The sequence below is a fragment of the Dermacentor albipictus genome, unplaced genomic scaffold (assembly GCF_038994185.2).
Source record: "Dermacentor albipictus isolate Rhodes 1998 colony unplaced genomic scaffold, USDA_Dalb.pri_finalv2 scaffold_28, whole genome shotgun sequence".
Lineage (NCBI taxonomy): Eukaryota > Metazoa > Arthropoda > Arachnida > Ixodida > Ixodidae > Dermacentor > Dermacentor albipictus.
The window spans coordinates 1,824,277-1,849,267 of NW_027225582.1; the positions used below are offsets into that span (position 1 = coordinate 1,824,277).

Sequence of the window (24,991 nt, forward strand, 5' to 3'; positions counted from 1 at the left end):
ACGTCCCGTTAAGTTGTGCCTTACAATTGTTGCAAGAGTTTATATGCGCACCAAGGTGCGCTGCTCTATTTACATTTTTGTTTACTTTTTGCGCATGTTCCCTGAGTAGCTCATTGGCACAATGCCCTATCTAGCCAAGCTATATCTTACCACATGAGAGTAGAATGGTGTAAACCACGCCGACAGCGCGCGACACGTATGAAACACTATGCCGAATTTGGCCTCCTCCTCTGCTCTCTCCGCAGGTGCGTGAACATAGCTTTAAAATCTTGTTCGGCGAAGAAAAAGCCAAAGGAACACTATGCCTGCAAGCAACTCCCTTGAGTTGATAGATGACCTTATGTATTTAAGGGACCACGCAGGGAACATGCGCAAAAAAGTAAACAAGAATGTAGGTAGAGGAGTGCACCTTGTTGCGCATGCAAACCCTTACAACAGTTGTGAGACACGACTTGATAGGACGTCGATTCTTGGCAAAAGCAAGAATGAGCATGCGCAGCTTGCCTTAGAGGCCTACCACATAAAAAGGCAAGGCGATAATTGCATCAGTGACATATCTTTGTCGCTGCACCCATCTGAATTTGACTTCCTACATTTGCTTATGCGGTAATTTGGTAGATCTCTGTAATGTAGTCTGTGCAGTTGTGTGGCCTAGGGTTTATATATGCATCGATGACAAAGAAATAAAGAAGTTGTCAGTTAGCGCCAGTGTGTGGCGTATCTGCCTTTTGTGGTCCGTCTTAGGTGTCTGCGCTGTAAGTTTAAGTTCAGAATTATGTACCAACTAGGCCCAAATGGAGTTTTACTGTTAGTCAAGCAAGCTCAATATATAGTCGGTGCAAAAGTGTGGAGTGTCAGTGCAAAGTAACAGTTCAAACACATGGCTATGTAGTTACAGTTCAGTATGAAACGAGATAAGATTTCTTAGCATTTCTTTCATTTGCCAATTTCATTGTGTTTGGACATGTAGAATACTAGTAATTGGCATGCATGCTTACAATGTACAGTATTCTTTTTTAAAATCAAGACAATTATTTTACTGGGGCAGAAATTTGCTTTTTTTTGGGCCCGAAAGTGAACATATATTTCTTACATTTGGTGTTTAATAAATTTTCTTTGCTGTCAATGTGTGTCTCGTGCATTTTTCCTTTCAGCAAGTAGCAACTGCTCTCGAAGGCGTTTGCTGGCCTCGGAGGCACTTCCGGTAACTAGCATTTTCGATAGGACGATTGTATAAAAGCTTTGCAACGAGGGGCTCTGTGATCAGCGAAAGGAAAAAATGAAGACGGGCGGTGACGGGTTCATTCACCATTGGACCACGTGTGCGCGTGACTTGGTCGATTCAGCGGTGGCCATGTGCCGTCGATTGGACCACGTGCGGCGAGCCCGCGGCGAAATGCTTCGTGGCGGTACGCCGCGCCTATGCAGCAGCAGACGGAATACCGGAGGCCACAGTGTCGGACGCCGGCGTTCGCTCCGAGCAGGTGCGACGCCTGCTCGGGTGGCAGCTCACGGATGGCCGAGTTCCCTTGAGCCTTGATCGCCGGCGTTCGACATTTTGGCCTGCGGCGTTCCGTCTGGTGCTGCGTAAGCGCGTGACCCGCGCCACCAAGCATTTCGCTACGTGCTTGCGGCACCTCAACTAAAATGCCTTTAATTCCTTCACAAAACTCCCATTGTACCTCCCCGTCAAATGGGGGTGAAATGGGCGTATTACGGTACCCCCGTTGTGTGCCCAATTAATGCCCATATCAATGGGAGTTTTATCGTACGCCCATTTAATGGGAGGAAAAAGATGTACAAAAGGGAATGCGCTAGAGGACAAGCAAAAAACGCCCATCTGGGTGTTTTTCTGTTTACAGTGTATCAACATAGCCAAGGTAGGCCAACTTACGGTCACCAAAGCAATTTGCATGGCTGCTTGTATCGAACCTTATGAGTGAAGCGAGGACACGATATGCCCCAATTTGAAGCAGAACATCATGGTGATCAGCGCACCATCCGAAGCGAACGCAGCAAAATACCTCAGGATCCGCAGCATTTCCATAGGAGAGCAAACGTTTGAAACCACTGCATATAGGACGGCGCCGCACGAAACGTGCAAAGGCGTTATAAGAGGGGTTCCGCTAGATGAGACGCAGGACTCCATAAACCGCAAGATCGTCAACCCACGCAGCCCGCTTACTCTGGCGGCAAAGAGAATCAAGAAAACTGACATGGTCATCATCTTCTTCGACGGCTTTCGAGTCCCGAACTATGTCAGATACGACAATGCCCGGATCAAGTGTTCTCTTTACCGCAAGCAGATCGCCATGTGCCATGTGTGCGGCAGACTCGGCCATCGTGCGGACGTATGCCCCTTGCCCGACGACGCAATTTCCAAAGGCTGTGGACTAGCTAACCCTAACGAGGATCATGTGTGCACCTCGATCAAATGTGCGCTCCGCGAGGGAAATCACGTCACGGCAAGCAAGGAATGCATGAACCGCTTCCAACTCCCCTACGTCGTCCGAAGAAGACGAGTTGAAAGAAGAATCGCAGCAAACGCAAGCAAAAGTACTACGAGATCAGGACCAATCGCCCTGAGTCAGCACGTCTTCCCGCCGCTCAAGGACGCCGAGTGTAGCGCCATCAACGACAACGTGGCCGCCAACGCAGATGCTCGCTTGTCCGGCGAGCGGTGCCGCACGAGATCGAGGAACCGCGGTCGCCTGTCGTCACGATCGCGAGGACGCTCCAGGAAACCGAGAGCCAGAGATCCTCGTCAAGGATACGATTCGCCTCCAGCCCACGAGTTGGCGGTGATGATCGGTTGACGTGGGCCCAACGAGTTCAGCAGCACCAACAACAGGAGCGACAAGAACAGCAGCATCAACAGCAGGCCGCCAGCCACGTGAGTCCGACGGCACGGCCAGAGCAAGTAGAAATAGCAAATACGATTAAAAGACTAGAACACGAAAACAAAGAGTTAAGGCAAACAATCACACAACTCGTCGACGAAATCAGACAACTGAAAATGCCACCACCCTCCGACTCTAATCAAACCGAAGCCACATCAGAAGCCATGGTAGTAGAAGTACCGGTCGCAGAATCCACGTGCGATCCGCATAAGAGGAAAGCCGTGACAAACACACATCCATCGAGCACGGACAGTGACATTAAGGAAATCAAGGAACTGCTCGGCGGGCTTGCAACTACCATCGCGCCAATGAAGAAAGGGCAAGACAAACTTGCAACGACTGTAGGGACCCTCAAGGAAGGTTACGACAGGATAACGTTACAAATCAATCACATGATGGAGACGATAAACATCCATGGTGCAAGGCTCAACGCGCTAGAAATGGCAGACCACCCCTCTGTGACGTCACAGTCTACTCGGGCGTTGTCGCTCGATAGACAAAGCAACAACGTGGCCTCACAAAGGCCACCCCAGGCCAACAATAAAGATGGCTGTGCAAACTGAAACGTTTCGCCTGTGGCAATGGGATTGTAGGGGCTACGTCCGCAAAAAGGCCCCCTTGCAACAATACATTCGAGCCAAAAAAGACAAACCCCAAGTCATTCTCCTACAAGAGACAAATACCGCTACACCCTTGCTATCCGGCTATCACGTGACCGCAATGACACCGCAACACACATGTAGAGGTATCGCCACGTTGGTCAGCAACAAGATAGCCCACACGACACACAAAATTAATCACGACCGCAGCAATTGCGAATTCATTCTCACGGAAGTCTTCCCTAGAGCCAAGAACGCCAACAGCATATTCATTCTAAATGTTTACAGCAGCCCCAAGCACAGAGCACAAAAATTTAGGCAAATACTCCAGCTCGCCCGCGACCGTGCCAGCGACAACCCCATGATCGTGGCCGAGGACTTCAACGCCCCTAACATGGCCTGGGGATACGTCGCCAGCAGAGCCAAGGGCAAGTACTTACTAAACGACACCGATGAACTTGACCTAACGCTCATCACGAACGCCGAGTACCCCACAAGAACGGGTAACTCGGTCAACCACGACACAACGCCAGATCTCACTTTCGTTCGCAACGTTCCAAACTATCAGTGGAACAAGCTCTTCGAGGATCTGGGCAGCGATCATCACATTGTTGAGACAGCGATTGACACCCCATCCAGAGAACCCAGAAAAATGACGTACATCGACTGGGACAAGTTCCGCGAGTTCAGACATGAACGCCGAACAGGCAAAGAATCAATTGAACAATGGACGTCGCAACTAAAGGCCGACATTAAGGTGGCCACGAAGGAAATAGTGACAGATCTCCCCATTCAAAGCATGGACAGCCGACTGGCTCACATGCTCGAAGCCGAACAATCGCTCATCAGGAGATGGAAAGAACAAAGACACAATCGACGGCTGAGGAAAAGAATTTCTTCCCTCAACCGGCTGATTGCAGAATATTGCACGCAACTACCTAACCAGCAATGGAACGAGGTGTGCGACGCAGCGGACGGCCGCATCAACAGCGGGATGACGTGGCACCTGCTCAAACATCTTTTAGACAGAACCAGAACCAACGTGGACCAGGGTCGTACGCTGAACAGGATCATGTGCGAGGAACTCAAAATTACCACGGAAAATGAGCTCATTGACCGTCTCGCCGACAAGTACCTCCAGCTGGCCAAAAATGCTAAAGGCACGACCGCCGAAGCATATCGCTGCAAAGCCAAACCAGAGCTGGATCGAGACTTCTCAACCGAAGAGATACGCACGGCGCTTCAGAACCTAAACAGCAAGTCAGCGCCGGGGCCGGACGGCGTAACTAAAAAGGCACTTAGAAACCTCGACGAAACCTCAATCGAAACCCTCACAGAGGAAATCAACAAAATTTGGAGGAACGGAGCACTACCCGAAGGCTGCAAAACGGCCCTCATCGTGCTCATCCCAAAGCCTGGCAAGGCGCCCAACATCAATAACCTCAGACCTATCTCGCTGACGTCTTGCGTCGGCAAGGTAGCCGAGCACACGGTCCTAAACAGGCTCTCGAGGCATCTCGAAGAAAACGATATCTACCCCGCAGCAATGATCGGCTTTAGACCCGGGCTATCCACCCAAGACGCCATGAAGCTCCTCAAGCATGAAATCATTGACGCAGACACGAGAGACGCGAGAGTAATCCTAGGGCTAGACCTCGAAAAGGCATTCGATAACTTATCACATGACTACATACTCGACAAGATCTCCAAATCTCTAACCTCGACCTCGGCACGAGACTCTACGCTGATACAAAATCGTTCCAGAGCGACAGAGCAGCCACCCTCCGTCTAAGGGAAATCAAGTCCCAGAAACACAAACTCGGCGGCAAGGGCACACCGCAAGGTTCTGTCATCTCTCCGACGCTTTTTAACCTTGCGCTAGCCGGCCTAGGCAAGAAACTGGATCAAATCAAGAACGTCAAATACACGATATACGCCGATGACGTAACGTTTTGGGTCCCCGGAGATAGCCTGGGATCAATTGAAAGCGCTCTGCAGCAAGCGATAGACGTGATCGAGGAATACCTCGCTCCCACCGGCCTGCAATGTTTGCCTGTGAAGTCGGAGCTCCTCGTCTACAAACCATCAAGAAGCAGTCCCAAGCCAAAGAACGAAATCAGAGACACACACTCCATTACTCTCAGAACAAAAGACGGAGGAACCAGTCCACACGTCAGCAAAATCAAGAGTCCTTGGGATGCCTATTGAGAGCAACGGCTGTAACGCCGCGACAGTGGAGAAGATCGTGACAAAGTCGAATAATGCCTTGAATCTCATACGACGCGTAGCAAACAGACAACACGGCCTTAAGGAAGAAAATCTCCTCAAGCTAACGCACGCATCTGCGCTATGCCACTTCACCTACGAGGCGGCCATGCACAGATGGAAGGTAGCGGAGAAGGACAAACTCAATGTACAACTGAGGAAGCTAGTCAAACTAGCACTGGGAATCCCCAAGAACACCGAGACAGAGCTCCTGCTGCAACTGGGGGTGCACAATACACTTGAATAAATCGCCGAAGCTCAAGGATGGGCTCAATAGACAAGACTCTCTGGAACCAAACCAGGTAGAGAAATCCTAGCCAAACTAGGTCATGACACCGCAGTAATGGAGAATCTATATCAAAGCATTCCGGCGGACACACGCAACTCCTACACGGCTCGCCGACTCCCGCGGAATATGAACCCCGCACACCATCAACCCAGAAGGCTGGCACGCGGATCGTTCATTCTGCGCGAAATACGTGATAAGAAGTTCTTAGCCTGTTTTGTAGACGCGGCACAGTACCCGACCAGGAAGGCCTTCGTTGCCACCACGATCAATAAGCAAGGTCAAGTCACAAATGCTCTCACAGTCAAGACCCACAAGTCCGAGATAGCAGAACAGGTCGCCATCGCACTCGCGCTCACAGACGCGACCACTACCCACGTCTACAGCGATTCACGCTCGGCCTTCAAAGCCTTTCAGAAAGGAGCAATTGCAAGCCAAGCTCTACAAATAATCAATAGATCCGCACCGCTTCAGCATCACACCATCTGCTGGTTCCCGGCACACCTCAGAGATATCGAGGACGCCCCTCGCAATCTCATTGAGATGGCTCACAGGAGCGCGCAGGAGACCTAACCCTCCGCGACGCCACCTATTCTGGTCGTGCCCATCCCAGCGAGAATCGGGACCCTCCCTCCACATATAACGAGATAACAAAGCACTTTTATCTAGACCGCAGAATATACAGCACACCTCACAATAAGCTCACCAGGCCTCAAGCCCTCACGTTCAGAATGCTTCAAACAAACACGTACCCCACGCAGAACAGACTACATCACTACATGACTGACCTATACAAAACATCATATTGCGAAAATCGCCATAGCACACTAGACGTACATCACTTGCTCTTGCCGTGTGGTTGGACCCACGCAAACAAGTATTAAGACTCCACCAGGCTACAAGAAGCATTACGCAGCACGGACCTGGCGGAGTAGCTCTGGGCCGTCCAGCGAGCCCACGATGCGGCCAGGGAGTTACAACTCCCAGTCCCAACGCAGGAGTAGCCCGCTCTATGGGACCTTGCGTCACATAGCTCGCAGGACCTTTCATTAAAGTTATTCAATCCAATCCAATCCAATAAAGCCACCGGAGTACACTTCTGGCAGGCGCGATCACCCACTTAAGATTAAAGAGTATAAATGTAGAACGGAGCTTTTTAAGATGTCATTTTTTCATAAGACGGTCAGTGAGTGGAACAGGTTGCCCAGCGATGTTGTATCGGTATCTTGAGTGATGCTTTGCTTCAGCAGTGTGACTTGCAATTTTTTCTCTGTACTTTGTGCTTGCGTGAACAGAACCGCTTTGTATCACTTCGCGCATGTACGGTTATGCTCTGCTTCTTTGTTTCTTCTTTTTGTTGTGTAGGCGATTTGCCATGATCTTTAACTTTTTTTTATGTATTCTATATTAACTGCTTTTTGTCAATGATGTATGTACTGCGCCCCCCCCCCACACTGTAATGCCAAACTGGCGCTGTGGGTACTGTGATAAATAAATAAATAAATAGATAAATAAATAAATAAATAAATATATAATAAAGAATAATACTTGTACAACTCGACTGCGCAGAACAGCCGCATGCGATACAGAAAAAATCCAAGGAGCATGTGATGTCTGCGTAAATCGGGACAATAAATACATACAAACGCGTGCTCGCTGGAGCGCGACAAAGAGCGCTTCTGTGCGAATCACGGCAAGCGCACGAAGTCTGCGCGGCGACAAACATAGAGTTTCCGTCAGGCTTCAGCGTTTCACTAGAGAGGCGAGAAAAATTATTTTTGACACAAGCATCGTCATGCCGTTCAAGAGTCTGCAGCATTAAAAAAAAATAAACGACACGGACAATCTCGAAGTTCACTGAAATATAAAAGCACGCGCTTAACCTGCAACATCAACGATGGGAAGAGAAATGCGCGGAGATGGATGGTCAACTCACCACGCGTTGCACGTGGCAGATACTGCGGTACCTGATCGATCCCGCCAACTCCAAGACCACACACATGCAAGGCATATACAAAATCATACACGCTTACGGGAGCACGGAAGAACAATTCCTACGGGATGCGGAACGCCTTTACATATCCCAAACGCCACCGCAAATATATCCCGACTACTCAGGAGAAAGCAACGTCACCCTAGACGAGGAATTCTCCGTTGCCGAAATCCAGGCGGCCCTCGTAAAGCGGAACCCCAAGTCGGCCCCTGGCCCCGATCGAATACCCAATAGGGCACTACGCAATCTCGATTACGGGTCGATCGAGAAACTAACAAAATACATTAACGAGTGTTGGGCGCATGGCAAGCTACCCCGGCAATGGAAAGAAGCAAATATCACACTGATATCGAAACCCGGCAAGAAATTACAGCTGGAGAACCTGCACCCCATCTCCCTCACGTCCTGCGTGGGCAAGTTAATGGAGCAGGCGTTTCTCAATAGACTCACGGATTACCTCGAGGACAACGACTTATTTCCACACACCATGATTGGGTTCCGAAGACATCTCTCCACGCAAGACGCCCTTCTGCAACTAAAACACCAAATCATAGGCAATCCGGGGCGTTCGGCGAGAGCCATCCTCGGGCTGGACCTGAAGAGGGCCTTCGATAACGTTCGCCACGATGCCATATTGCGACAAATAGACAAGCTAAATCTCGGCCTGCGCACGTACAACTACGCCCGAGACTTCCTCACGGGAAGAACCGCTCGCATGCGAGTGGGGCAACTACAGTCAGAGCAAATCAACATCGGCAGCTCGGGCACCCCGCAGGGCTCGGTTATCTCGCCAATGCTCTTCAACCTCGTCCTGCTGGGGTTGCCCGACCGATTGTTTCGAATCGAAGGACTGCATCGCACGCTATACGCGGATGATATTACGATCTGGACGACAACGGTCAGCGACGGAGTGATCGAGCAACGTTTACAACAGGCCATCCAATGCGTAGAAAACTACTTCGTGGGCACGGGACTCGCCTGCTCGGTCGAAAAATCCGAACTGCTGCTATATAGACCACTCAGAAAGGGGCACCCGCCTAAATGCTACACCCCCTGGAAAAGCAAAAGATCCAATTAACGGCATCAAATGGCCTACCCATCCCGATAGTAGAGAAAATCCGGGTACTAAGAATGATGATAGAGCATAAGGGTGGCAATGGCGAAGCACTTCGCAAGATAACGGCAAAGGCTACCAGCACGATGCAGCTCATTCGACGCATCACCAACAAACACGCGGGCATGCGCGAAGGAAGCGCCATCCGACTCATACAAGCCTTCGTCATTTCTCAGATAAGGTACACGGCAGCATTTCACAACTGGACGGTTGCGGAAAAAAACAAGCTCAACGCGCTCATACGCAAGGCGTACAAATGTGCGTTAGGATTTGCGCCTGGAGTTAGCACCACCAAGCTCTTAGAATTAGGCCTACACAATACGCTCGAAGAACTCGTGGAGGCGCAACAAGTGTCCCAACTTGAACGCCTATCCAAGACCCGCCCGGGCAGACACGTACATGAAAATCTCGGCATCACATACCACTCGCAACACGGCGTCAAAGTAGACATTCCAAGACCCATACGGGAGCAACTATACGTACCCCCATTGCCTCGCAACATGCACTCCCAACACCACACGGGGAGGCGTAAAGCCAGGGCACAACAAATGAACAAAAGTTACTCTAACGACAAGGAGGCGGTCTTCACCGACGCAGCCCGCTATCGAGACAGGAAGGGTTTCGTGGCGGCAGTTACTAGCCACCGCAGCAACCACCTCACGAGCGTCACCGAAGCGGCAGAGGAAGCGGCCATAGCACTGGCCCTCACACAAACCAAAGCTACATACGTGATCTGCGACTCGCAAACGGCAATTCGCAATTTTGCAAATGGGCGCATCTCGCAAGAGGCGTATCAGATACTCCAGCGACATCCCATACACCAGGGAGAGGCCGACGTTGATATCCGAAGGCATTTGCTATGGATCCCGGCACACACTGGAATGAGCACCCCCAACGAAGCGGCTCACGTCGTTGCTCGAGGCCTGACTCACCGAGCAGCATCGGAGGAAGAGCCCCCGTGGGGTACTGCAAACGTCTGGGCATGGGAGGATCGTATGACCAGTTTTCACGACATGACGGCACACTACCAATTACAAAGACGCGTATACCCATTCCCTCATGCTAGGTTAGACAGGACGCAAGCAGTACACTTCAAACAATTACAAACATACTCTTACAGAAACCCCAGACTCATGCACGCCATGTATCCAGACATATACACTACAAACAGATGCACATCGTGTGGCGAGGTCGCCACACTAAATCACATGTTATGGGAGTGTCGGGACCTAACAAACAAGTCGGGCAGTGCCGAACCCTCCGTCTCTTCCACCGCCAGCCTCCAGTCACGCTGGATGACCGCACTGCTCAGCTCTGACCTGACAGCACAACTCTGGGCCATCCAGCGAGCCGAGGAAGCCGCTTCGAGACAAGGTCTCGGAACCGCATCCGCTGCGGGTGCCCAGACCCACTAAAAAGACGCCGGACTCAAATCTTGTTGATTTGAAATAAAAGTTTACGCTCTAGCCATATACAGCTTCACTGTAAAAGCGCAACAGTGCGCGCCGCTATGGTTGTGCTTTGAGCGTTACTTCTTTTTCAGAGGACAAGTGCGCGAATTACGGAATTAGATTCGCGAATCACAATTTTGCAATTGTCTTTGTTCTTCACTATCACTTCTACGAGAGAGTAAAAACATGCTACATTTTCGTAGAGTGAATACTGGTAAATAGACCATAGACTTTCACTCCGCTTGCGTTTACTCTTCTAACACAATAGTTTACAAATCACGACCTAATTTTTCCTCTAAAAGATTGCAGAGAGGAACATGGATATTAGCAGGGTGTCGCAAGAGAAAAGAAGATTTTATTGCTTGTTATTCAGGCTTCACCGAATGGCAGAAAAGGGAAATTCAACAAAAAATATCCTTAGTATATTTAAACGTCTGCCTGCTTCGAAACGATTCATTTGAGTTCCTGCTTTGCACGCTGATACCGACTGGAGGATAAACGAGGGAAAGATAAGCAAAAAATAAAAGATAAGAAGAATAGTGAAGAGTGAACGCCAGAGTGAATAGCCAGTGAACGAACTCCAAGGGCAATGACTGCTAACAGTCGAAAGCGTGCGTATACAGTCTGCAGTCGGTTTCTAGAAGCACAGTTGGTCTTTGTGGCCCTGAGCATCTATTGTACTTAGGACAAGTTCCAGAGACATTTTTTCTCCGAGCGCAGTCTGCCATCCAAGCGGCTAATACTGAGCTCCTGGAGCCGAGCGTGGAGCGTCAGGCGTTGAGCGTCCAACCTCCGTAGATCTAACGATGCTTAGAAACAAGATGGTTACGAATGCATTTTGATGAATTTGATATGTTTGTCGGGAGACCCGACACAACATCCTGTCTTCTAACGTCTTATTATGCCTGGCGCTGACGTACCGTAAACTCAGTTCTGGAGGGACGCGCATCATAAAATGTGGTAGTGTTGCTTACGTTCAAGACATGTGACAACTTACAACGAGGTATGGCCAATGACGAAATAATTCCCAAGAATGGTATTCAGGAAGCACCTATTACCATGAACTGCAGGCGCCTATATCACTACAAAGGACCGATGTTGGGTGGTGACTGCCAATTGTTTGCTTGCCACATGACATATCTACACTGGAATTCAACTGGTTTCACCAACGCCCTCTTGTATTCTCTAGACCCTCATTTCGGACTTCGCCTGCCACCAGGACTCTTGTCTTTTTCTCTCTTAATGTCCTTCGCCCCTTTTGCATCGTGCTAACACGTGCTTCTCCCGGTACTCCATTTTCTTTATAAATGAATGAATGAAATAATAATTAATTCATATATTGTTGCAGGAAATACCGCCTCTTCATCTCCGTAATCACCCTCTCACTCACGTGGACTCAGTGTATATTTGTGGCAACGCCACGACAAAGCTAGGCCTTAAGTTTAGCACAGAGAAATCGGGAATTAGGATCTTTAATGAAAAGACGAATAATTACATGATGTCAATTGTACATCAAGTCATACCCACAGCCAAACAATGTAAATACCTATGGGTAAATACAGGGTGTCCTACGTAGCTTGAGCCAAACATTAAAACTATGAATGCCACACAGCTGGACAGAACGAAGGTAGTGTTTGCTCTCGTAATTATTCCTATTTTCATTAAAGATCATAATTCCCGATTTTTCTGAGCTTAACTTGAAGCCTAGGCTTGTCGCTACGTTGCCACAAATACAGTGAAAGCTCGTTAATTCGAACTTCAATAATTCGAATTTATGGATAATTCGAACTGCACGATTTGGTCCGGCCAAGCTCCATAGAAGTCTATGTATAAAAAAGTCCGGTAATTCGAACGCGAGAAGGTTCCCTCACGGATAATTCGAACTACGCTCGCCTGGCACACGGCCAGAGAAACGCGCCTACTGCCTACACACAAGGTTATATTGCCTCCGCAACGGAGAGAACGGCGAGAGAAGGCAAAATCGGGCAAAAATCTAACCGACGCGGGGTCAGCCAGAAGGCAGCGGCGGCTGCTGCCTCTCCGTTCTACGTAACCTCCGAAACTTCTTGCCCGTTGCGAATCTCGGAGGCTTTGCAAATCTTGTACAGCTGCTAATGTTGTGCGGAGATGGCACGGCAAGCTCCAAAACACAGCGAATCAAGTACGTCGCAGCTGCGCTTGCAATCAAGAACCAACGAATCAGGGCCTTCGCCACCTTCACATGTTCAGCGTCTTTGTCTCGGCAGTCTTCATCGGTTGTGCACCTCTGTTTTCAGCTTAGGAGGTATCGGCCGTCGCGATTCATTGTGATGGTGTTAAGCCTCGGCTAACGTTCGTTTCGGTGGACATCGGTGGTGGGGCACAGTCGGACCCAGAGCTTCGACTTGAAGATGGCGTGTGCCCGCGGCACATGCCATCACTTTCTGACACGCCAAATTTCTGACATGCCCCACTGCTTCCAAATCGCAGTGTACTGTTGCCCTCCTTCACTTTCGTTAGTTCGAACTTTCGTTAATTCGAACTGAAGCGGCTTCCCCTTGCGGTTCGAATTAACGAGCTTTTACTGTATTCGCAAGTGTCTAAATCACATGCATTGTCCGCTAGTAGCAGAATGTCGTCATCGTACATCAGTCCGGGGACCATCTCTTGCGCGATTTATCACTTACTCATGCAAGGTAAATCGGACCCTAATTCACTGATTTTCAATCGCCCAGCGTCCTCCCCCTCCCCTCCCGAGGACAGTGCTACTTTGAAGGGATCGCGCATCCCGACAAGCTTGCAGAGGCTGGTTTTCACACCTGCCAGTTCTAGCTACCCTAAAGCAACCTTGGCGTTGCGCTCCTAAGCCCGAGGGCGTGTGATGTAATGCAAACCGAGGCCTCCACATTTCCACGGCGGCGAAATGCAAGGACGCTAGCGTACCGTGCATTGTGTGGAAATTGAAAGAACACCTAAGTGGTCAAAATTAATCGGGAGCCCCCCACTACGACGTGCCTCATAATTATATCGTGCTTTTTGCTCGCACAACCGAAGCATTTATTATAATTCACCTTAGACAATCAATCTATTTGCCACAAAGCACACATCGAAAAGTTATGATATTTTCCGTCCCAACCCAGATCTAATCGGGCCCACACTGCCCCATCTGTTACGAATTATGGAAAAAAATTATCCAATGCTTTCCCCCAGACAGTTGTTATTAAGGTGAATACATAGCACTATTTGCCTATACTTCAGCCATTTCGAACCTATCTATCTATCCGTCCATCCGTCCATCTGTAAGCTTACGCCGACCCAGTGGCGGAAGCAGTATGCCTGCTTGGGCCAATAGGTATATGCTCCTCTCATTCATGATGACGCCAGGAAACCAAGCCTGGTGCCACGAATGCTGAGGAATCTATTAGGGAGTGCAAATAGTATTCCCACACACCTTTTGTGATGTAGCGTAGCACTGAGGCGTTTCTTGTACAATGTAGATCATGGGATTTTACGTGCCAAAACCACTTTCTGATTGTGAGGCACGCCGTAGTGGAGGACTCAGGAAATTTCGACCACCTGGGGTTTTTTAACGTGCACCTAAATCTAAGTACAGCCACGGCCACGTCTGTGTAGAGCGCGCGAGCAGACAGCCTTGCTCTGCGGGGCGACACCGTGCGGCAGTTGCGGGATCTGACGCACTGTGCCCAGGAGCATGCGCGGCCTAATAGACATGCAGAACTGCATTGCACGAGTGGCAACGTTGAAACGGGCAGTTGTTTAAACGAATATGTACGCTTCCTCAGAGCGCTCTCGGTATAGCCATGCCAAAAAATTACGCGTTTAAGCTTATAACACGCGCCCGACTCTATCGCTCTTTGGGACATTGTGCGCCCCATAATAGCTATTGTGCGTCGCTCATCCGCTGTCAGTCGGAGAGCCATTGCGAATGAATTCTGCGAAAAGGTTTGACTTCTATGTTTAATATAGGCAGCACGCATGCGATGTTGTCATTTCATTGGCCGATAACATTATCTGCGATTGGTGAAGCAATAGTTTTTCATATCAAGTGCCCTGACAGACTCGCACACGCTATCACTCACGTGCGCAATTCCCTTGTCATCGCGCGTAGTAAGATGGCGCCCTCGGGTAATGCGCACAACCGCCAAAACACGTGCACTTACCAGCATAATTTCTGGCTTAAAGCGGCGAGCGCCGACCTGCATGTCTATTAGGCCGCGCATGCTCCTGGACACAGTGCGTCAGATCCCGCAACTGCCACATGGTGTCGCCCTGCAGAGCAAGGCCGTCTGCTCGCGCGCTCTACACAGGCGCGGCCGCGGCTGTACAAGGGTGTTTTCGCATTGCGCCCCCATCGAGATGCGGCCGCCGTGGCCAGGTTTCGATCCCGCAACCTCGTGCTCAACAACCCACCACCATAGTCACTGAGCAACCACGGCGGGTTCTTGTACAATGCCGGAGAATGCACTGTAAATAAAGAGGTGTACGGTTGGGCACATGCGTTCTAAGTTCCTCAACTTGAATTCCGTCAAGAAAACCTGGCCAAGGATTCGCACCGGCTTTATCAGAAACCTATTTCACTATCTATATACAGGCGGTGCTTTTTAACGGCACTAAATTTTAAGAAATAGATCAATGTAAATCTTCCTGACATTATTGTTTTTATTCGAGTGTTTAGATGCATGGTATCCTCCGTATACGGAGCAAGTTGAGCAGTTGGGTGCGTAGTTCACAAGGGAATCTTATCTTTTCAAATAAATACCTTGGGTGGCTAAAGCAAATGAGTAGGTTGGAGCCTGTCTTCGACATTGTGTAGTTGAGCGAATATATGCTTATTCAACATGCTCCTGTAAGAGCCAAGAACAAATATTTTGCAATTAAGCGAAACTGACCTGGAAAAAGATGGTGGGTATCATCGACCTGACCGCTTCCAGCCTTTTGAGATATTGTCATGAATGGCACGGCTTTGCGAGCATGTTCCTTGCGGCCAGACGACTGTCGATTTTTATTCATATTGTTTTTACGAAGGCAAGCCGTTTAAAGTTCATATGCCAATGTAGCAACGAACGTGCGCTGCCGAAAGCTTGCTTGGTCACAGAAACGATACACGATTGAATGATAGTGCAGATATAGCGCGGTATTGCCCTCAAGACATTGCGCTGCCGCCAACGGCAGCAAGATAACGAAGATAAACCCGTAGAGAAAGGAATACAACAAGAGCGGACACTCCCATAGAGCCCAGCGGCCGAATTGACTGCAGCGCACCAAGCCGTGGATGTTAAAACCTGAAGCACACTTCCGGTTTCGTGCGCGCGCGTTTTGAATTCTAGCTGGTGCGCGTCACGCCGGCTCCGTTTTATTTTTTGTTTGCTTTTGTAGCACATATTTATATATTTATTGTTTATTTGTTAAATATTTATTCGCAAATCATTTTATTAAGTAAAATTGATTGCGAACGATATTCACAAGCCTCCATTAAATATGTGCCACGTGCAATTTCATAAAGACGCCAGACACCTTGTGAAATGAGGAAAAATTATGTTTATTTTATTCGTTGTAAATGCTCGTCGCGGGCTTTTTGTGCATTCATCCAACGTTGTAGCACCAGGCAAGCAGCAGTAGTTTCCGCAGGAAGCTCCACCAGACGACGTGAGCTGAAAAAATTACAAGCGTTATTTTGGTATTAACATGTAAGAATAATGCCTGTAAAGGCGAAGCGTGCGAAAGTGGCGAGTGGGCGGCATTACAAACAAAAGCAGTTCGTATTTACACACACGGCGTAGAAAATACCCGACTCATCCCAAGCAATACCGTACATACCTCAAACACATTCTAATTCCAAGCATTCCACTCTTCCCAATACTTACTTCCTGCACTTTAATAGCACGAATGCGCCGGCAACGGCGCGTTTCGCGAACTTGGCTACAACCGACGCAATAGTACGCTACGAATACACAGAGGTGACCACAACACAGGCTCTCAACCAGAGCATGCTGGACGCTCCCAGAACTCCTTCTACTCTCACTCAAGACAAAATGCGTGGGTGCCCTTCAGAACACAGAATTTTCGAGTTACTAGTTCCCGGCGTTTGAGCTCCTTGGCTTATCTCTTGCGCGTTCAGCAGGCGCAAGCAACGCACTCCCGTGTTATCACTCTTGACGATTGCTCGTCGCGTTTTTGACAAGCGTGGGTACCGAAAGAAGGCTTAAATTGTTGCGGGGACAAAAATTGCCACAAACTTAAAAATTAAATTATGGGGTTTTACGTGCCAAAACCACTTTCTGATTATGAGGCACGCCGTAGTGGAGGACTCCGGAAATTTTGACCACCTGGGGTTCTTTAACGTGCACCTAAATCTAAGTATACGGGTGTTTTCGCATTTCGAGCCACAAACTTGTCGCAGTAAGATTCAGTAGGCGCCAAACTATCTTTGTCACCACGGCCGAGCTGCTTTTCGCTGCGTCACAACAGGCGCGGCGAGCGGGCCTCATAACACACAAGTACCGAAAATAATTTTCAACAATGTTGGGCGTCAGAGAAAGAAAATCGCCATGAACTTGTCAGTGCATTAAAGCGCGAAACCGCGCACCACGGCTGAGCTAATTTTCGCTAACCGAGTCACAGCGCCAGGCGCGCCCACTGCGCTCGAAAGGTAGCCCAAAAAGTAATGAAATTAGTTTCAATAATGTTGGCAGTCAGAGAAAGCGCCAAAACTTGTCGCAGTAAAATTCAGTACACGCGAAACTGCGTCAAAGCACCCTGTGCGACTAGCGTGCCCAAAAACTACCGAAATTAGTTGAAATATTATAGGGGCTTATAGGAAGCGTCGCAGACATCTCCCAATACGATTCATTAATTCAAATTAACTGCTGCACGACGGCCACGCTGTTTTTCGTTAACTGCGTCACAAGTCTAGCCTAGGTGCCGGGCAGTAAGCCTAATTGCTTGAAGTGCGTCGCAGACTGTCGAACAAAGTTTCTCACCTTGCTGTAGTCCAGTAGTGCAGTGCTGCCATGTCGAAGTTTCGAAAGAACGCAATAATTCGCCGGAAGGCCACCAAACCAGGCCAAATCCCAAAATAGAAAAACAGTAGACGGGTGCCCGAACAGTCCAACGCTCAGATGCGCGGCCGGTCTCTCTCGCTTCGGCGGTGAGTCTGACGAATGACGCAAACATCTGGCTCGTCATTCGCCGGTTCGCCTGTAGCTAGGCAACGGAAGTAAGCCGCAAAGTTTAATTTAATTTAAACGCAGATATTTTACTTTTTCCTGGAAAGATTAAAAAGAATAAAACAATTTCTGTTAATCTCATTTCACATTCTTCTTTTTTTTCGATGCTCGTGGCCCCAATTCATCGATGTTAATACTGTAGCGTGACGTGTTTCCTGTTTCCAATTTTCGCCGAGTGTCCGCTCTTATTCAATTCCTTTCTCTATGGTAAATGGCTTAGCAGCGTATCCCGGAGCTGTGCCAGCCAAGCGTGGCAATACTGATGCCATAGGCGCTTTCTTATTTCTTTTATCGGTTTCGCTATAGGCAAGAAATAATGCTAGAAATGCAGTGTCATTCGTTCTTGTCTCGTAGATTTAAATATCGCTTTTGTTGGCCTCCACGTCGCGTTTGTTTCGAAGAGCAGGTGTAAGAAGGAAAATGTTCGCTCACTCCCACAAACACAAACACCCGCGCACGCACACACACACGCACTCTCTATCCCTCGCCCGAACACACACTCTCTTCCTAACACGCACGCACACACACTCTTTCTAACCCACGTACAGATGTCCGTGCGTACACAAACACACGCACTTTTGTCCGCAGGCATGCATGTTGAAACACGAACACGCACGGTCGCACACGTGTACATTCGCACGCCGCCCTGTATGCATGGCAGGCACGCAAGCGCCCACACACATGCACTAACGCGCGCACACGCTCACGCAGGCACAGATGCAGTCATGCACACACACCGCTCACGCACGCAACATGCACTCGCGAGCATGCATATGCAAAAACAGAGGCACTAGCACGTATGCGCTCTCTCTCCCTCGCGCATACACACGCTCGCTCTCCCTCGTACACACACACTCTTTCTCCCCCTCCTCGCACAAAACGCACTCTCCCTCACACGCACAGACATCCATGCGCACACACACACACATGCGCGCACAGACATCCATGCGCACATACACACACATGCACGTATAGACATCCCTGCGCACACACACACACAATACGCACGCACATACATCCATGCGCACGCAACCACGCACACATTTGTTCGCAATCGTGCATGCTGAAACTCGAAAACACGTTGGCACGCGTGCGCGTTCACACGCGCTCACGAATGCACCGCAAGTGCGCGCACACGCGCGCGCACACGTAGGCACGCACACATGCCGCGAACGCTGACACACGCATACACGCACTCGCGCGCATGCAAACGCAAATAAGGAGGCACACGCCCGCACACACATACACAGAGCGCACATGCCCATGCAACCATTCCCAGGCACGCTCAAGACATGCACACGCATAACCATTCTCTACAATCTCGGCTGCCTGTGAGAAACCTGCGCGTGCTAACAGGGGTGCGATCGGAGACGGTTGTTCGGCGCGTTCGTTCGGTTACCGGCGCGCGCGATTGGCCTTCTCCGCGCCGACGTCGCCTGCCGCGGGGCGCCGCCCCGTTTTTGGTGACGTCAAAATGACGACACGCTTCTGTCAATCATCCGCCCACCGAGCATTTCGTCCGAACGCGACGGGAGTTGAGAAGTTTGGAGCGATCATACGGCTTCGCATGGCGCGTCTGGTGGATTGGATTGGATCCAGCAGGCGGCCTTTTCGGCTGCGGAATGGCACGAATGGCACGTTTGAATCCGATCCATAGTTTAATTCTAGAAAATGGCGCTTCCGTTGGAAACTTCGGTTGTTTCGCTGGCCTTTCTAGAGGAAGGAGGAGAGTGGGTGGGGGTGCGAAACGCGTTTGAAGAAATGGCAGAAAGTGAATTCCGGCGTCATTTTTGTTTCTCGAAACAAATAATTCGTTGGTTGTACAGAGAAATCGAGAACATCATCGGTGCCAGCGAGCCACTGGGATGTTGTGGCTGCCTCTTGAAAAGTGCGCCACTCTTCCCGTCGTTTTTTTTTTCTTTTTCCTTCTCGCTGTGCGCGACACCACCTAGGGACGACGCAAAGAACCTAATAGTTATAAATTGCAGTAGTCACACGTACTGCTATTTGAAAACGTGTTTGGGCTTGAGAAGAAAAAATACGTTTTTTTAGACAAAGATTTCATTCAATTGGAAGACGAGAAACATTTGGCTTTGTAGTATACTGTTTGCAAGCAGAGGACAAACGACGGAGGTAAACTTCCGGGGAGGTGACCGCTTCCTGATTGGCTGCTCTCTCCGCCCCGCTGTCACAAATTTTGCATACTGCAACTTTGTGACGTTGCAGCAACTGAACAGAACGCGTATCGAACAAAATATCTCCGATCGCGCCCCAGACTTCATAACACTTCGTCTGCCATTATCATTTCAATGCCAACTGTAATACATCGCTTTATGGTTTAAATTTGGCGCTTCTTCAAGTCAATGTGCCCTCTACTGGGAGGGTGCAAAACGATTTCCTCCTGTCATTGCACTTCACCGCCCCTGTCTACGACTTTTCTTTAACTGCTTTAACGCACCACTAATGTTCCGACTAAGTGCCAAAATGCATACGTTGTTAAAAGGCACTACCCTCTTGCTGTAGTCCGTTGAAACTTTCGGACCCTCGTCCATATTCTGAAATATCATATTGAAAAAAAAAATTCTCATTGAGTTATACTTGGAGAATGTCCAGAATTCCTGGACATGATACAACTGTCGTTTTTGCTTACCGGTGTCATAGTGTTTTAGCAAGGCTTCCCTGACTTCTTCCCAAAGGGACTCCTCTATTGCAGAAGTTGTATTTCACATTCCACAGCCGTGGCCGTTTCGAAACCTCACTGATTAGCAATTCGTTGAAAAGGTATCTTGGCATGCTGCCCGTACCACGTGTAGCAAGTAAATAAACATCGTCCTATGCGCCGGCTTTCCCGCACTAGTCCTCGACTGGTCACGTGGCGAGGCGGGCCGTCATTGGTTCGGAAGCAATGCTGCTGCCGCGATGAAATTCCAACTTGCCCGAACCTCGCCGCTGCCGCCGCTCGAAACAGGTTTCTGCGTCGCGGCGGCAGGAATCGCGAACACTTTCGCTTGCACATGAGACAGGCTTAAAGGGACCCTGAAACGATTTTGACGATTTTCCACAAACGTACTGAGTAGGTAGAGTAGGTCCTTCTGATCAATTGACGCATCTAAGTTCTTCACATAAAGCGTGTAATTTATTACAAGGCTTTAAAAATGTACATCACTGCCGATCGCAGCACACTGCTCGGCAGAATTTTCAGCCGCCCATACACATATGACGTAAATCACCCAATTGACGTTATGTGGGCGAGCCATCCGATTGGCTACCCAGGGCGCGTCATCGATAATTTTTACACCTTTAGGATTAGGTTCATAATAGTTGGAATGTTAGTTAATTTTTTTCTATAAAAAGAAAGTAACAGAAACCGAATGCACAAGAACAATTTCTCACTACACTTAAGCACTTCCGGCACACAGCGAGTGTCTGCTTATGTAACAACGTGCTCCATTTTGACGAGAGCTCCGCGGTCAGAGTTGGTCTCAGTCTTTTCGCGAGCACTATGATTCGACTTTGTTGCGTTGTGGACTGCAGACGTAGCGACTGGCAATATGTCAAGCTGCGACATCGTGTCCCTCTGCAAGGCAGCAGACGAGCAGACTGGTTATAGCTCATTGGACCGCTGCTATCCGATCGGCGCAAGGATTTGTGCGTTTGTGGCCGTCACTTTACACCGGAAGATCACTAACGCAATAGCGCTTCGCGAGTCCGGTATTAGGGTAAACGCAAGCGCAAGGGGATAAGGCCTGGCCGTTTCCCCTTGAGTGTCGTTTCACGGGATGAGCAAGAGCACAAATGCGAATGGTCTGCATAGTGCAGCCACCTGGTGGCACAGAGCTAAAAGCACATACAGTAGCAGTAAGAAAATGTATTCTTCTTTGCTGCTGGTGTAAATTTTACGCTGGAGTGTAATCGTTAACACGTTGTTTTTGTAAATGTTTTAAATGCTTTACACTTGGTTAGAGCAATATTAGCTCTTTGTTTGGCTGGTTAAGCCCTGCGCCAACAGGTGGCTGGACCATGGAGACCCATCAGGCAGCTCACGTACGTCTACGCTAAAGTTCCTTCATCAGCTTGAGTTAATGCCTCCATTGTTGCATCGAAACGCCCGGCTAGCCTGTGGTTACCGGAATACCAGACACGTTCGGCGCTGCGGCAGAATGCTCGCAACGCACGCTGCTTCAATAGCTCTTGCTTGGGGTCGACAGCCAGGCGGAGAGTTTGGAGAGGCTTCGCGCGCTTGCTCCTAGAAAACCGGAAGTCGACGACACGACGTGCCATCCCGACGCAGAGCCAGTGAAGGCTGAGCTTAGCCCCGATTGCTCGGCGAAGGAGTTGAAGAGAAAATGCGTGACTATGGAGGAGGAAAACTTGTAATCGTCCGTAGCTTTCTTAATATGAGACGTTTCACACAAATTGTGGCGCGAATGATTAACTTTAGCCGTACCTTCCGCGTTTACAAAATTTGTCCAAACCGTTTCAGGGGCCCTTTAGCGGCGAACTATCACCGTGGCGATTGTATCGCCGAGGATGATCGTTTGAGAATACGGCCCCTGATTAGCTACACACTGAGCAGACTGCACGACCCTACTTATTCAGCGCGGATTTCCTTCCCGACTGCCCCATAAAACGAGCAACAGTTCAAATCATCTTTACCTCGTCCGCATATACGCAAACGCGTAACACATTTATAAAACATTCGCAATGTATTGTATCGCACAAAATGGTCCAGACGCCGACGCCGACGCTGAAACGTATTGCAGGGCTAAGCGCTAGCCAACGCAAGGCTGTGTGGTTGCCTTTGAACAAGCACATCCTGCTTAATTTGGGAACATCATTTGAAATCAGTGTTTTGGCGCAGGTTGGCGCAACACTTCCATCCCTAGACGCGTATCCAGCTTTTCTGGACATGAGGGTTTAGTTCGCGTGAGTGTCACCACGTGGCGTACTAACCTTAAACTTTTCAAGCTTCCCGCGGTGACGCGTGATGACGTCAACCAACAAAAAAAAAATAAAAGCTATCCCTGCGCATTGAACTTCGCCAGGATGCTTGTCCCACCGGTGTTATCAGTGTTCTTGATCAAGCGTATTCGCTCGTCGCCTAGAAATTACTCGTCAACCTAAGAGCGTTTAGTCGCGACGAGCAATGGTTGATTCTGGGCTTCTGATGCGGTTCTTTTTTTTTCTTGTTTCCTTTTCCTTTTTTTTCTTTTTTTTCTTTCTGCGGAGTAAAGAAGCTAGCCTAATCGTCAGAAGTACTTCGCGGCAGCTTTTCTTCAGTCGGCACCCATTGTTAACGTCCGAACATAGCACAGTGTCTACTAGAGACGCCGTCGTGGACGGATTTTAATTTCCCCCTATCGAATTCGTTAAGGTGCACACAATTATTTCACTAGGGACTTCGCACTGCGCACTCATGGGCTACCGCCGCAGCTGCAAATCCAGATGTGCTTAAGTATTAAGACATATACATGGATAAGTTGGTTTTTCTCCTTGACACAAAAGTCACGATACAAGAGTTGAGCAAGCTGTCCCTGTGTCGCCGCAGGGTGTGAGACCGGGCTAGTTGGTATTCCATGCTAAAGTGACTAGCGCAAGAGTGGACACGGGACACTAAAGAGGTGACAAGGATAAGCGCAAATATCCAATTGGGTGCTTGTCCTTGTAGCGTCTTTAGTGTTCGCTGTCCACTCTTGCGTTAGTCACTTCAGTTTGTGTCGTTGTCCGTTAGCATGCTATGGCCGAAGCTGCTCGCAATATTACGTCACAATTACGGGCCACCCGGCCAGGTACACCCTTGGGTACGACATATACAGTACTTACAGTTAGTTTCCAAAGTAGTCTCCTATGGCGGTTATCCACGTGCGTGAAGCAAGAACGATATTTAAAATTATTGTGCAGTAATTTATGCGGCATTTGTATGTTCTCCACATTCTCTACCATGTTGCCGTTCCGCCTTTAATATATAGCCGCAATGTAGACTAGCAGCTATCGAACGCCATAAAGACTATCCACATACTCAAAGACCTCGCGCACAACTCCTGACACTTATTTGTATTCAAGAGTTGTGCGATTGCCCAGGACATCCTTAACGAATGTTACATAACACATTATGAGGTTTTACTTGCCAAAACCACGATTTCTTTAGGATGCATGCCATAGTGGAGGATTCGGGAATAATTTAGACCACTTGGGATTTTTTAACGTGCGCCTAACCCTAAGTACGCGGGTTTTCGCATTTCACACCCATTGAAATACGGCTGCCGTGGTTGGGATTCGATCCCAAGACCTCGTGATTAGCAGCCGAACCCAATAAAAGCTAAGCAACTACAGAGGGGAAGGAATGTTGGCAGTATGACAATAAGCTGTTCCCATCCTCATTGCGCGAGAATCGGTACCATCTGTCGAAGAATGACACCGTAGAATGCACTGTATTCAATGTGATGAAGTGCGCGTCCAATATTTCAGACCCGAATCATACTGTAACTTCTGACGACCAGGCATCTCGCTAATAAGTGCAGTCGCTTGACAGCTGCCGAGCGCTGGCGTCGGCCACAGGACCTACTTGACCTTTGTTCAACACTTGCAGACATTCTCGCCTTATTTCGCACCATTGCGTTTCAACTGAACTGCTTCAACAGCCAATTTATTTGCGCCAAAATTTGGCCACCGGGTCTACGTTATGGTTTCGTATTTTTAAGTCATCTTTTATATTTAGGCTAATGCTGCCCTGAAATTTCCAGCTGTTTCACCTTTCCCGAAATTCCTGCGTTTTTATCGGCCCCTGTTCATATTTTGGAGGAATTTTAATAGACGTGGAAACCATTGCGTGTCCCCCTGACCAAGCTGCTCAAAACGTCATTTTATATCCCTGAGGTCTTGTGCAAGCTTCTGTCTTCTTGTCGTTCATCAACCTCCTGGTTTCCCTGTCAACTGTATCCCGTTTTGACGACTCCAATCTCACGGAAGTTGGCAACGATATAGTGTCCATGGGATTAAAACCATTTAAGTCAATTCTACTGTGGATACAACAGCCGCTTTTTCTGCCTGGGAATGAAATATTGCGTTATGAGCGCCATTCGTAAGCATTTAAATTGACAGTAAAAGAATTATGCGGATCCCATGTATGTGCGAATCGATGTAAGCAAAGCTTTCTG

General features: G+C 48.9%; 1 protein-coding gene across 3 annotated transcripts in view; it reads right to left on the bottom strand.

Annotated features, from left to right (window-relative positions):
- LOC139052644 (kinesin-like protein KIF11) overlaps positions 1-24,991 on the bottom strand; it is a 210,399-nt gene that overhangs the window by 166,791 nt on the left and 18,617 nt on the right. The window lies entirely within an intron of this gene.